The sequence below is a fragment of the Trichechus manatus genome, unplaced genomic scaffold (genome assembly GCF_000243295.1).
Source record: "Trichechus manatus latirostris isolate Lorelei unplaced genomic scaffold, TriManLat1.0 scaffold00052, whole genome shotgun sequence".
NCBI classification, from domain to species: Eukaryota; Metazoa; Chordata; class Mammalia; order Sirenia; family Trichechidae; genus Trichechus; species Trichechus manatus.
In genome coordinates this window covers 5154263-5167941 of record NW_004443988.1, presented here as the reverse complement: position 1 = coordinate 5167941, position 13679 = coordinate 5154263, and the positions used below count along the sequence as shown (strand labels likewise).

General features: G+C 38.4%; 1 protein-coding gene across 1 annotated transcript in view; it reads left to right on the top strand.

Moving 5' to 3' along the window:
• DTNB (dystrobrevin beta) overlaps positions 1 to 13679 on the top strand; it is a 335670-nt gene that overhangs the window by 217071 nt on the left and 104920 nt on the right. The gene's annotated exons all lie outside the window — the stretch shown is intronic.

Here is a 13679-nt window from a genome sequence, read left to right as displayed (position 1 = left end):
TCCCACTTTGTTCTTCTTCTTGAGTAATGCTTTACTTATCCAGGGCCTCTTCCCTTTCCATATGAAGTTGGTGATTTGTTTCTCCATCTCATTAAAAAATGCCATTGGAATTTGGGTCGGGATTGCGTTGTATCTGTAGATCGCTTTGGGTAGAATTGACATTTTCACAATGTTGAGTTTGCCTATCCATGAGCAAGGTATGTTTTTCCACTTACGCAGATCTCTTTTGGTTTCTTGCAGTAGTGTCTTGTAGTTTTCTTTGTATACGTCTTTTACATCTCTGGTTAGATTTATTCCCAAGTAGTTTGTCTTCTTGGGGGCTATTGTAAATGGTATTGATTTGGTGATTTTCTCTTCAAAGTTCTATTTGTTGGTGTAGAGGAATCCAACTGATTATTGTATGTTTATCTTGTATCCTGATACTTTGCTGAAATCTTCTATTAGCTCCAGTAGTTTTCTTGTGGATTCTTTGGGGTTTTCCATGTATAAGATCATGTCATCTGCAAATAGAGATACTTTTACTTCTTCCTTACCAATCTGGCTGCCCTTTATTTCTTTTTCTAGCTTAATTGCTCTGGCTAGGACCTCCAGCACAACGTTGAATAGGAGTGATGATAAAGGGCATCCTTGTCTGTTTCCCATTCTCAAGGGGAATGCTTTCAGATTCTGTCCATTTAGGATGATGCTGGCTATTGACTTTGTATTAATGCCGTTTATTATGTTGAAGAATTTCCTTTCTATTGCTGTTTTGCTCACAGTTTTTATCATGAATGGGTGTTGGACTTTGTCAGATGCCTTTTCTGCATCAATCGATAAGATGTGGTTCTTGTCTTTTGTTTTATTTATGTAATGTATTACATTGGTTGTTTTTCTAATGTTGAACCATCCCTGCATACCTGGTATGAATCCCACTTGGTCATGGTGAATTATTTTTTTGATATGTTATTGAATTCAGTTGGCTAGAATTTTGAGGATTTTTACGTCAATGTTCATGAGGGATATTGGTCTGTAATTTTTTTTTGTGGTGCCTTTACCTGGTTTTGGTATCAGGGTTATGCTGGCTTCATAGAATGAGTTTGGGAGTACTCCATCCTTTTCTATGCTCTGAAATACCTTTAGTAGTAGTGGTGTTAACTCTTCTCAGAAAGTTTGGTAGAATTCTCCAGTGAAACCGTCAGGGCCAGAATTTTTTTTTTTGTTGGGAGTTTTTAAATTACCTTTTCAATCTCTTCTTTTGTTATAGGTTTATTTAGTTCTTCTACCTCTGTTTGTGTTATTTTAGGTAAGTAGTGTGTTTCTAGAAAATCGTCCATTTCCTCTAAGTTTTCAAATTTTTTAGAGTACAGTTTTTCATAGTATTCTGTTACGATTCTTTTAATTTCAGTTGGGTCTGTTGTGTAATAGCGCCCATCTCATTTCTCATTCGGGTTATTTGATTCCTCTTCTGTTTTTTTTTTTTTTTTTTTTTTAATCAGTTTGGTCAGTGGTTTATTGATTTTGTTGATCTTTTCAAAGAACCAGCTTTTAGTCTTGTTGACTTTTTCAATTGTTTTTCTATTCTCTATTTCATTTATTTCTGCTCTAATTGTTATTATTTCCTTTCTTCTGGTTCCTGAGGGCTTCTTTTGCTGTTCTATTTGTTGGAGTTGTAGGGTTAATATTTTGATTTTGGCTCTTTCTTCTTTTCGAATATGTGCATTTATTGCTATGAATTGACCTCTGAGCACTGCTTTTGCTGTGTCCCAAAGGTTCTAGTAGGATGTGTTTTCATTCTCATTTGATTCTGTGACTTTCTTCTATAACCCAATAGTTTTTGAGCAAGGTGTTGTTCAGTTGCCATGTATTTGATTTTTTTCCCTTGCTTTTTCTGTTACTGATTTCTACTTTTATCGCTTTATAGTCAAAAAAGATGCTTTGTTATATTTCGATGCTTTGGATTATGTTAAGGCTTACTTTATGGCCTAATATGTGGTCTTTTCTGGAGAATGGTCCATGTGCATTGGAAAAGAAAGCATACTTGGGACAGGAAAGCTGGTGATAGGGAACCCAAGGTTGAGTAAGGACAGTGTTGACATGTAGTGGGGTTGTTAACCATTATCATCGGGCAAAGTGTACTGACTGTTTAATGAGAAACTATTTTGTTCTGTAAACCTTCATCTAAAGTGAGAATAGCAGCACAACTGGAGGAACATAATCAATGCCACTGAACTGTGCATGTAGAAATTTTTGAAATGGTGTATCTTTGCCTATATGTATCTTTGCCTATATTTTCACCCCAAAAAAAAAAAAAGGTCAAAAAGGAAGAGGGTTGACATGTCGTGGGGTTGTTGACCACTGTCATGGAACAGTGCGTGTACTGACTGATGAAAAACTATTTGTTCTGTAAACCTTCATATAAAGTACAATTAAAAAAAAAAAAGTAGAAGCACCAAAAAAAAAAAGAAAGTATACTTGTCTGCTTTTGGGTAGAGTGTTTTGTATATGTCTATGAGATCAAGTTGGTTGATGTGGCATTTAGATCTTCTGTGTCTTTATTGAGCTTCTTTCTGGTTGTTCTGTCTTTCACCAAAAGTGGTGTGTTGAAGTCTCCTACTATTATTGTGGAGCTGTCTATTTCTCTTTTCATTGCTGTTAGAGCTTGTTTTATGTATTTTGGAGCCCCGTTGTTGGTTGCATAAACATTTATTATGGTTATGTCCTCCTGATATATTTACCCTTTAATCATTACATAGTGTCCTTCCTTATCCTTTGTGATGAATTTTGCTTTAAAGTCTGTTTTTATCAGAGATTAATATTGCCAATCCTGCTGTTTTTTTATTGTTATTTGCTTGATATATTTTTTTCCATCCTTTGAGTTTTAGTTTGTGTCTTTAAGTCTAAGGTGTGTTTCTTGTAGGCAGCATATAGATGGTTCATGGTTTTTTAATTCATTCTGCCACTCTCTGTCTCTTTATTGGTACATTTAGTCCATTTATATTCAGCATAATTATTGATAGGTATCAGTTTTGTGTTCTCATTTTGATGTATATTTGGTGTGTTGTTCATAGTTTCTTTGTTACTTAATTTTCTATAGTGATTCGTTTTTCTTTATGTATTTTCTTTTCATCGTTGTTGGTTTTGTATTTGCTGAGTATGTTTTTCTTGTTTTTTATTTTGATGTGTAAGATTGTTAGTTACCTTTGTGGTTACCTTAATGTTTACCCCTATTTTTCTAAATTTAAACCACTTTTATTTCTTTATATCGCCTTGACTTCCTCTCCATATGAAAGATCTATGACTACATTATTTAGTCCCTCTTTGTTAATGTTGTCATCTTTTACATTTTGACGTCTCTGTTTTCCTATTTTCAGCTTTTTGTCTTTTTTTTGTTTTGTTTTGTTTTGTTTTGTTTGTAGCTTCCCTATCTGGGTTGGTATCTGATTGTTCTGTCCTGTGTTCTAGTCTTGGGTTGTTATCTGATGTTATTGATTTTCTAACTGGCAGCCTCCCTTTAGTATTTCTTGTAATTTTGGTTTGGTTTTTACAAATTCCCTAAACTTCTGTTTATCTGGAAATGCCCTAATTTTGCCATCATATTTGAGAGACAGTTTTGCTGAATATATAATTATTGGCTGGCTTTTTTTTTTCCTTCAAGAGTTTATATATGTCACCCCACTGCCTTCGTGCCTGCATGATTTCTGCTGAGTAGTCCGAGCTTAGTCTTATTGACTCTCCTTTTAGATGACTTTTCGTTTATCCCTAGCCAGTCTTAAAATTGTCTCTTTATCTTTGGTTTTGGCAAGTTTGATTATAGTATGCTGCAGTGACTTTCTTTTGGGATCTACCGTGTATGGGGTTCAGTGAGCTTCTTGAATAGGTATCTTGTCATCTTTCATGATATCAGGGAAGTTTTCTGCCAACAAATATTCAACAATTCTCTCTGTATTTTCTGTTATCCACCCCCTCCCCACCACCTTCTGGTATTCTAGTCACTCGTAGGTTATTCCTCTTGGTAGAGTCCCACGTAATTCTTAGGGTTTCTTCATTTTTTTTAATTCTTTTATCTGAGTTTCCCTCAAATAAGTTGGTGTCAAGTGCTTTATCTTCAGTCTCACTAATTCTGACTTCCATTGCCTTAATTCTGGTCTATAACTTTCTGTTGAGTTATCTAATTCTGAAATTTTATTGTTAATCTTTTGGATTTCTGTTTGCTGTCTCTCTGGATTCTTGCAGCCTATTAAATTTGTCATTAGGCTCTGTATAACCTTAAGTTCCTCTTTTGCTTAGTCTGTGTGTTCCTTGGCTTGTTCTGCATTTTGCCTGGCCTGCTTCTTGATCTCTTGAAGAGTTCTGTATATTAATCTTTTGAATTCTACCTCTGGTAATTCCAAGAAGTTGTCTGCCTCCAGAAAGTTTCTTTATTCTTTGTTTTGGTGGCTTGCTAAAGCCATCATGGTCTGCCTGTTTATGTGATTTGATATTGACCATTGTCTCCGAACTGTCAGTAATTTATTATATTTATTTATTTTATTGTTTGCTTACTGTGTCCTGGTTTCTTGTTTTGTTTTGTTTTGATATGCCCAAATAGGCTGATGGTGTCAGATGCTTTGATTATTGGCATCTTTGTAGCTGTCACATCCTGTTTTCAGGTGGCTAGAGCTGTTACTAGGTATATGAGCCTAGCCATCCATTTACTTTTCTTGCGTTGATTCAGCTCAGGTATCCAGGTCATTGATCACCGAATGTGTGGTACAGGTTCTCACCTACAGTCCTAGATGGGCAGGGGTGATTGGAGTAGCTAGGTAGGTTTTACAGCCCGACCATGGGCACCTAATGCTGGCAGCTGTAAGGACTGGAAGTCACCCCTTATTCTTGGACTCCTGTTGTGGGTGGCTCGGTGGAGTGATTGGAGCCACCAGTCCTCAAGAACTCTGATATGGGTAGGTGAGGACCCTGTTTAATGGGCAGGGAGGTGTCAAATATCACGAATTTGCCACTCCCCCTTATAGGTGATACAGGTGAACATAGGCTTCAGATATATACCCTGTTGTACTGTGCTACAGAGGTGAAAGGCATTCACCATGGACCCCTTATGCCTGTACCTAGGCAAAGGAGCTGTGCTTGCCCTGAGTTCCTGGCTTAGGGTAGCTGACAGATTATTTTTTCTTGATTGTTAATTTGTTCCCTCTCTAAAGCTGGGACAATGGCTCAGGGCGCATGACAGGTCCTACTTCCGGCCCATGGGGGGGCAGCAGTCACTGAAGCCAGACCGGGACCTGGAGCAGAGCAGGGAGGGGGCAGGTAAATGGGAGAGAAGTCCTTCCCAAAAGAGGGGTTTTTTTTTGATCCGTGAGGTAGGTTAAATGCATGTACTTATCCTGCTTTGATTGAGTGCTATTTCTCACTGGTTCTGGAGGGCTGAGCAGACTCTCCGCCACTTGGTCTCCCCCAGTGTGGAAAATGCGTCCTGAGTGCCACTGCGCTCGCCAGCCGATCCAGCCTGCAGGGTGCAGGTGTCGACCAGGTCAGATCTGGCAACTCCTTGCTGCTTCTGAACCATCTCTCCCACTCCTTGCCACTCAGTCCGATTCCTTAACTTTATCTTTGATGTTCAGGGCTCCTAGGTTGTCATATATAATCGATCCGCTTGTTTTTTGGGGTCTTTGTTGTAAGAGGGACCACAGGAAGAGTATGACTACTCGACCATCTTGGTCCCGCCTCTGTCATAAGGTTTTGTTGAGATAAAATAAATAGTATATTTAAAGCTCTAAACAGAGTGTCTGATAGGTAGGTATATCTAACATTCAGTAAAGGTTAGCTATTATTACAGTTGTTATCCTGCCCTTGTTTTTTTACCTCTTACATGCTAAGCATGTTCCCATGTAATTAAAAAGTCTTCATAAGCATTAGTTTTTAATTCTAAGGAGCTGCCGGCGGATTTGAGCTGCCAGCGTTTTCTGGTTAGCAGCCATAGTGCTTAACCATCGTGCCACTAGTGACGGCATAATATCCTATAATTGTGGATGTATCCTGGTTTACTTTTTCTTTCCCTTGCATTTAAACATTTAGACTGCTTCCAGAATTATCCTTTTATAAATAATACTTCCCTGAATATTTTTAATATAAATATATCATTGTACTTCTTATTAATTCTTTGAAATAGATTCCTAGAAGGGCAGTTACTGGATCACAGTGTTTAAACATTTTTTAAGGTCTTTGATATACATGTCGCCAAATTGCTTTCTAGAAATTTTGCTTGAGTTTATATTTCCACTCTGGACTAGTGATAAATTAAGGGCCTATGTCAAAAACCCTCTCCAGCTTTAGGGATTCCTCCTCCTTGCTTTTTTTAAATCATTATTATTTTTGTGAGGGAAAATGGCCTCGCATTTTTATACCAATTTCTTTGCTTAACCATAATGCAGAATATTTTTATGTTTGTGAGCTTTTTTTTTTTTTTTAAGGTGCTGAGGTATAGTAAATTACTTAATATGGCTTGTCTTAGTCATCTAGTGCTGCTCTAAGAGAATTACCACAAGTGGATGGCTTTAACAAAGAGAAGTTTTTCTCTCACAGTCCAGTAGGCTACAAGTCTAAATTCAGGGCATCAGCTCCAGGAGAAGGCTTTCTCTCTCCGTCAGCTCTGGAGAAAGGTCCTTGTGATGCACCAGTCTTTCCTTGGTCTGGGAGCTTCTCTGCGCAGGAACCTCAGGTCCAAAGGACATGTTCTGCTCCCGGCACTGCTTTCTTGGTGGTATGAGATGCCCATGTGCCTGTGCTTGCTTCTGTCTTTTATATCTCAAAAGAGATTGCATTAAGACACTACTATCTAATCTTGCTCAGCCTCATCAGTATAACCTCATCACAGTGATAGAATTTACAACATATAAGGAGATCGTGTATAATCTTATCATAGTGATAGAGTTTACAACACATAAGGAAATCACATCAGATTACACAAGCATACAATACTGGGAATCACGACCCAGCCAAGTTGACAGATATTTTGGGGGGACACAGTTCAATCCATGACATGGCCCTTCTAGCCATAGTCTTTGTGACCCACACACAGTGATTGAGTGGGACCATGCAAATAAGATGTATGGAACCTGTGATGGTTGGGGTTATGTGTCAGTCTCGCTAGGCCGTGATTCCCAGTATTGTATCGTTGTCCTCCATTTTGTGATCTGATGTAATTATCCTCCATTTTGTGATGTATTTGTGAATCCTAGCCTCTATGCTTGTGGTTTTGTTAATGTGGCAGGATTAGGGGTGTATCTTGAGTCACCACCTTACCAGAGCGTGTGTCTCAAATCCTACCCTTACTCAAGTCATGCCCTTCCCTGGGGAGTGGCCTGCATCCAGTGTATATATGTGAGTACTCTGGTGGGGCTCTCTCTCTCTGGATCCTGCATCTGGCTTGACACTGTGTGATCAGCAGTTCTTGGGACTTGAGCCAGTGGCTTGCCATCTGACCTGCTAGTTCTGGGATTTGCCAGCTTCTGCAGCCCCATGGGCCAGCAACCTGTCATCTGACCTGATTTGCCAGCTTCCACAGCCTTGTGAGCCAGCAGCTGGTCATCTGGCCTGCTGGTTTGAGTTCATCAGCACCTACAGCCATGTGGGTCGGGAGAAACCTCCAGCCTGACTCCTGACCCACAGATCTGGGACTTGCCAGCTTCCACAACTGCATGAGCCATTTCCTTGGGATATGGTTCTTGAGTTCTGTGAGACATTGCAGCAACTTACAGAACCTAAAGACAAGAAGGAGAGTGTTGAGGGAAGGAGGAGTAGTTAATGTTAGAGATAATGGAATGGGACAGCAGTTTGGAAAAGTTGGACATTTGGGACATCTTTAGCCTCCGCCTTATAGGAACCAGCTTTGTGTTGATCCTTATAAAAGAAATTATTCATTCAGATGTGTTTTCCCTTTGCTCATTTATTTAACTGAGACCTTAGTATTTTTCTTATAAATTCATGTGAATCCCTTATATATTAAGACTGTTAATTCTTGCTCTATCACATTTGTTTAGATATTTTCCCAAATTTTTTTTCTTTTTCTTTTCTTTTTTTTTTTTTTTTTTAATTTTATGGTGTTTTAGGTGAAAGTTTACAGGACAAATTAGTTTTTCATTCAAAAATTTATACACAAATTGTTTTGTGACATTGGTTGCAATCCTTGCAATGTGTCAGCATTCTCCCCCTTTCCCTTTCCACCCTGGGTTCTCCGTGTCCATTCATCCAGTTTTCCTGAAAGATGGACTTCAGGAGTGACTTCAGTGCTGAGTTAGCAGGGTATCTGGAGGCCATAGTCTTAGGGGTCCCTCCAGTCTCTGTCAGACCAGTTAAGTCTGGTCTTTTTTTGTGAATTTGAATTTTGTTCTACATTTTTCTCCTGTTCTTTCCGGTACCCTCTATTGTGATCCCTGTCAGAGTGGTCGGTGGTGGTAGCCAGGTCTTTTCTGATTTTTTTAACAATTCAAATAATTGATCTTTTTCCTTCCTAATTTTTTCACACTTTTGAGCTTCGAAAATCCTATCTATAGATCTGTATATTTTCTCCTGATTTACACAACTAAGTATTTTACATTTAATTCTTTCAAACCCTAGAAATATACTTTTCTATATGGGAGTGAGGTAATCTCAATATTTCTGCATAGCACATGGCAGTTTTTCTTACTTCTGTTAAGTGCTTACTACATTATACTCTAGTGGTGTTGTGGTTAAGAGCTACGGCTGCTAAGTAAAAGATGGACAGTTCAAATCTACTAGGCGCTCCTTGGAAACCGTATGGGGTAGTTCTACTCTGTCCTGTAAGGTCGCTATGAGTCGGAATCGACTCGACGGCAACAGGTACATTATTTTATAATTATTTGTTCTGAGTTTTCTTCTTTGCAAGACTGTAAGTTTTCATCTTTTTCTTTTTTTTTTCCCTTAACCTTTATTCCCAGCAGCTAGCACAGTGCGTACCACATTATAGAGACTCAAGAAATGTTTGATAAATGAAAGAAAGAAATACACAGTTATATATGATTTGTCCTGGAAGATTTTTAAAGGCATGAGCTACTCATCATCTGTTTCTACCTTTAAAAAGCCTGCAGAGATTTTGTAGGAATTTTAATTTCAAGTTGGGCTGTCTTCCAGAGTATCCACCACAATGAGTTGAGTTGTCTGGTCATATGAGAACTAACACAGAAATGATTTGTACCAGCAAGCTCATTTTTTATTTTATGATAGGAAATATGTCTGCCCAGTAACTAGAACTTCTGTACTGTTGTCTAGGCTACCCTCTTACTGACTATTTCTCCAAACCTATCCTGCTCCACCTAAAAACAATAAATAAAAATACATCTTTCTAGTCATCAGAATACCCAAATGAACAGCTACTGTTTAAATTAAAACCAAACCCGTTGCCATCTAGTCAATTCCAACTCGTAGTGACTCTATGGGCAGGACAGAACTGCCCCATAGGGTTTCCAAGGCTGTAATCTCTATGGAAGCAGACTGGCACATCTTTTTCCTGCATAGCGGCTGGTGAGTTCCAAGTGCCAACCTTTTGGTTAGCAGCCCATTTCTTAACCACAAGGCCACCAGGGCTCCTACTGTTTAAATTATGACACTCAAATATTTCCAAACTTGACATATCACATGGGCTCAATACTCCTATTTCCAGCTGCTTTATCTACACTTACCAGTGGTACTTCAAACATAATAATTTCAAAACTGATTCACCCTTATCTTCCTGTTCTTCCCATTCACACACCGCCAGTCCAACACCAAACTCTGTTACCTACTTTTGTGTTCCCTAATTTGGATATTGATACGTCACTATCCACCCAGTTGTCAAGGTAAAACTCTCAGTTATTCTTCACTCCCTAACTCCACGTACATTAATCGGTCACCACATCTTATTTATTTTACCTCCACAGTATTTTTCCTTTTGTCAGTTCCCCGTTTCACTACCACTGTATATCCTCATAATCTCTGTTCTAGAGAATTACCATGAGCTCTTAAGTAATCTCCCAGCTTACATTTCTTCCTCTTTCTAAACCCATCCTACATCATTGATTTTTAAATGGAACTGTGCGCTGTAATCCCCTCACTCCAGAAGATTCAGATTCACTAAATTGAGGATAGGGCTTGAGTATTTTATTTTACAAAAAGCTTCCCAAACGATTTCTATGCACACCTCTATTTATTCAACAAGCTTCTAGAGTTACCTTTAAAAACCCAACTATAATCACATCATTCTTTTGCTTTAGGACATTTGATGTTTCTCCCACTGCTATAATATAAAGTCCAAACTTCTTAGCTTGTTGTAGAATGGCTTCATTCACATCCTGGGTCTAATTTACCTCTCCAGATGCATTTTCAACTACCCTCTTTAAGCTCCTGAGTCTAGCCAAATAACTAAGACCCAAATATGTCACGTACTTTTGGATTTCTGTGCCTTTTTTCCATACCACTTCTTTTATCTAGCATGCCCTTAACCTTTTTCTATATGTGGAACACTCTTTTCCTAAGTGATGTTGCTGTGTGCCGTCAAGTCGATTCCAAATCACTTGTTGTTAGGTGCCATCGAGTTGGTTCCAACTCATAGAGACCCTATAGGACAGAGTAGAACTGCCCCATAGGGTTTCCAAGAAGTGGCTGGTGTATTTGAACTGCTAGCCACCCTGTAGTATAGAGTAGAACTGCCCCGTAGGGTTTCCTGGACTGTAATCTTTATGGGAGCAAATCGCCAGGTCTTTTCTCCTGCAGAGTTGGGTTCGAACTGCTGACCTTTTGGTTCGCAGCTGAGCAGTTAACCATTGCACCACCAGGGCACCTTCTCATTGTTAACCAAAAAAACAAACCCACTGCTGTCGAGTCCATTCCAACTCATGGCAACCCCATGTGTTATAGAGTAGAACTGCTCCATAGGATTTTCTTGAGTGTAATCTTTACGGAAGCAGATCACCAGGCCTTTCTGTTCGACTTCAAACAGTTTGCACCACCTAGGGACCTTTAAGGTCTTCCCTGACTACTCTTCCCTCTCATGTCTCCACGCAGTACTGACTGCTCCTCCTCTGTGACTCCACCACACTTTGTTTACACTTGTATTGCTGCAGTCATTACTTTGCATTATGATTACAGTGTTTATTTACATAACTGTCTCTATATGTGGTTAGGTCATTGAGATAAGAAATAGTGTCTTCTTATCTTTGATTCAGTTGGCACCCACTAAAAGTGCCTCTTTCTCTTTGATTAAAAACTAACACATCCTCTTCTCTGACAGCAAATTACCTTCTACTTGTAGCATCCATCTGCTTCTTTCTCATCAAACAAATGGCATGTCTTATTAACAAAGAAGGAACCTCCCAAACCCCTGTACCAAGTGATAGTTGGCAGTCACTTTAGTATCATGGAAATTCTTAGGTCTAAAGATACCTTGCTGGGCTCTTCATCAAAAAAAGATACAGAGTATCTGGTGACATGTTTAAGGTATTCAACTGGCATTAAACATTAAAGATCAACAAAACTGATCTAATGAATTGTGCTGATTTACTGCTTTGGAAGTTTCTGTAACTGGTACCATTAATGTCTGCTTCACACCTGAAAGTATTCTTTTTAACTGTGTCTTACAAGAAACATGATTAGTTTTTTAGGCCAGAAATCATTTTTGGTGTATTACGTCTTTTAAGACTACAAAGCTGTTAGCTTTCACAGTGAATTGTGTCTCTACAGTAGATCCTATAGTAAATACCCCCTTATGTTTTCAAATGCCTCTTTCATCTTAGACTGTAAACAGTTACCTGTTTCGCTAGCAAAACATGTTAGAGGTTCAGATAGGGTATGAAACTTGGGGAAGTTATAGTGATGGATTACAATGTAATCATTATGGCTTTGAATGTTAGGGAAGAGGCTTTGATGTGTACTATAAAATAATAGGTGAGCATGATACCTGCCAAGAGATGGAGATGATCATAAAGACTTTTGTGACATCAGACCAAACAAAATGCTAAAAAGCATGACATTTTACCACAGGGATCCATATTAAAGGAATTAATTTTTTTTTAACTTTCCTGTTGTCATTCTTTCCTCTGAGAATATCAAAAAGGAACTTGAAAGCAATAGTATCTTCAGTATTGAAATTAACTAGGTAACTGTATTAGTTCTAAAAGCAACATAAAAATGTCCTTAACTTAATTTGGAAATGGGTTGCTAATAATAATAAATTAAAGAAACAAAGCCTATTCTATTTCCAGGACAGTCCAGAATGTTTCTGGTGCCCTCAAGTATGAAAAGCTGTGATCTCCTGTGTTTGTTTCTTTCATGAGTGTTGTCACCTGCTCTAGTTGGTGAATTGATTTAGATTGGGCCAGAGGCAAAAAATGTAAATTTAGAACTAAAAGTAAGCTAAGTAAGTGTCTTAGTTATCTAGTACTATAACAGAAATACCACAAGTGGCCCAAGTGGATGGCTTTAACAGAGAAATTTATTCTCTCGCAGTCTAGTAGGCTAGAAGTCCGAATTCAGGGCACCAGCTCCAGGGGAAGGCTTTCTTTCTCTGTTGGCTCTGGGGAAGGTCTTTGTCATCAATCTTTCTTTGGTCTAAGAGCTTCTCCATGCAGGAACCGTGGGTCCAAAGGGTGCGCTCTGCTCCTGACGCTGCTTTCTTGGTGGTGTGAGGTTCCCATGTCTCTCTGCTCAATTCTCTCTTTTGTATCTCAAAAGAGATTGGCTCAAGATACAATCAAATCTTGTAGATTGAGTCCTGACTCATTAACATAACTGCCGCTAATCCCATCTCATTAACATCACAGAAGGACTATTTACAGCACATAGGAAAATCACATCAGATGACAAAATGGTGGACAGTCACACAATACTGGAAAATCATGGACTAGCCAAGTTGACATATTTTTGGGGGACACAGTTCAGTCCATGACAGTAGACTAATCTCTGTGTTCACTTCCATCATTAGTCAACCTGAAACAATTGATTAATTAATTATAACTCAACACAGCCACTAGCATTAATAGGCTTGAAAATTTGGAAGCAAAATTGGATATCTGTCTATAAGATAGGTAGTGAGATAAATAACTTGGAATTGAATTCTAGCCTAGAAAGGCGTATTTCAATTCTGAGCGTCTTACTTAGGCACCCGCCACACAAAGGGAGGAGTGTAGACAGTAAGCATAGTGCTATGGCTTAAAAATCAAAAAGACTCCAATCTATTCCCTGTAAATTACTTTCCATCTTTGGTGTTTTCTATTAAATGGGAAATCATTATAAAAATTTCCCTGCCCAGAAATGAAATTGCTATAAAAAAATATAGAGATATCTATGTATATATATATATGTGTGTGTGTGTGTGTGTGCAAAATATATATATATATATAGATAGATATCTATGTATATGTGTGTGTGTGTATTTAGAGAGAGAGAGAGGATAGATCTATCCCTCTTTAACCTTTCCTTTAGGTTCCTTGGCTCTGCAGAAGAAATTTCCCCTTGAGCCTTTATTTGAATGCACTATGAAATATGCAAAACAGTAAAAGCTATGGTCCCATAATATTCACCAAGAATTGCTAAATATAACTTGTACAAAAACATTTTACATAATTAACTCAGCTGTAAAGACAAGGAAAAACCAGGAGGCATCTTCTGAACACCTAAATATGAGAAGGCTTTTCTGCTCATTATTTTACTTTTTT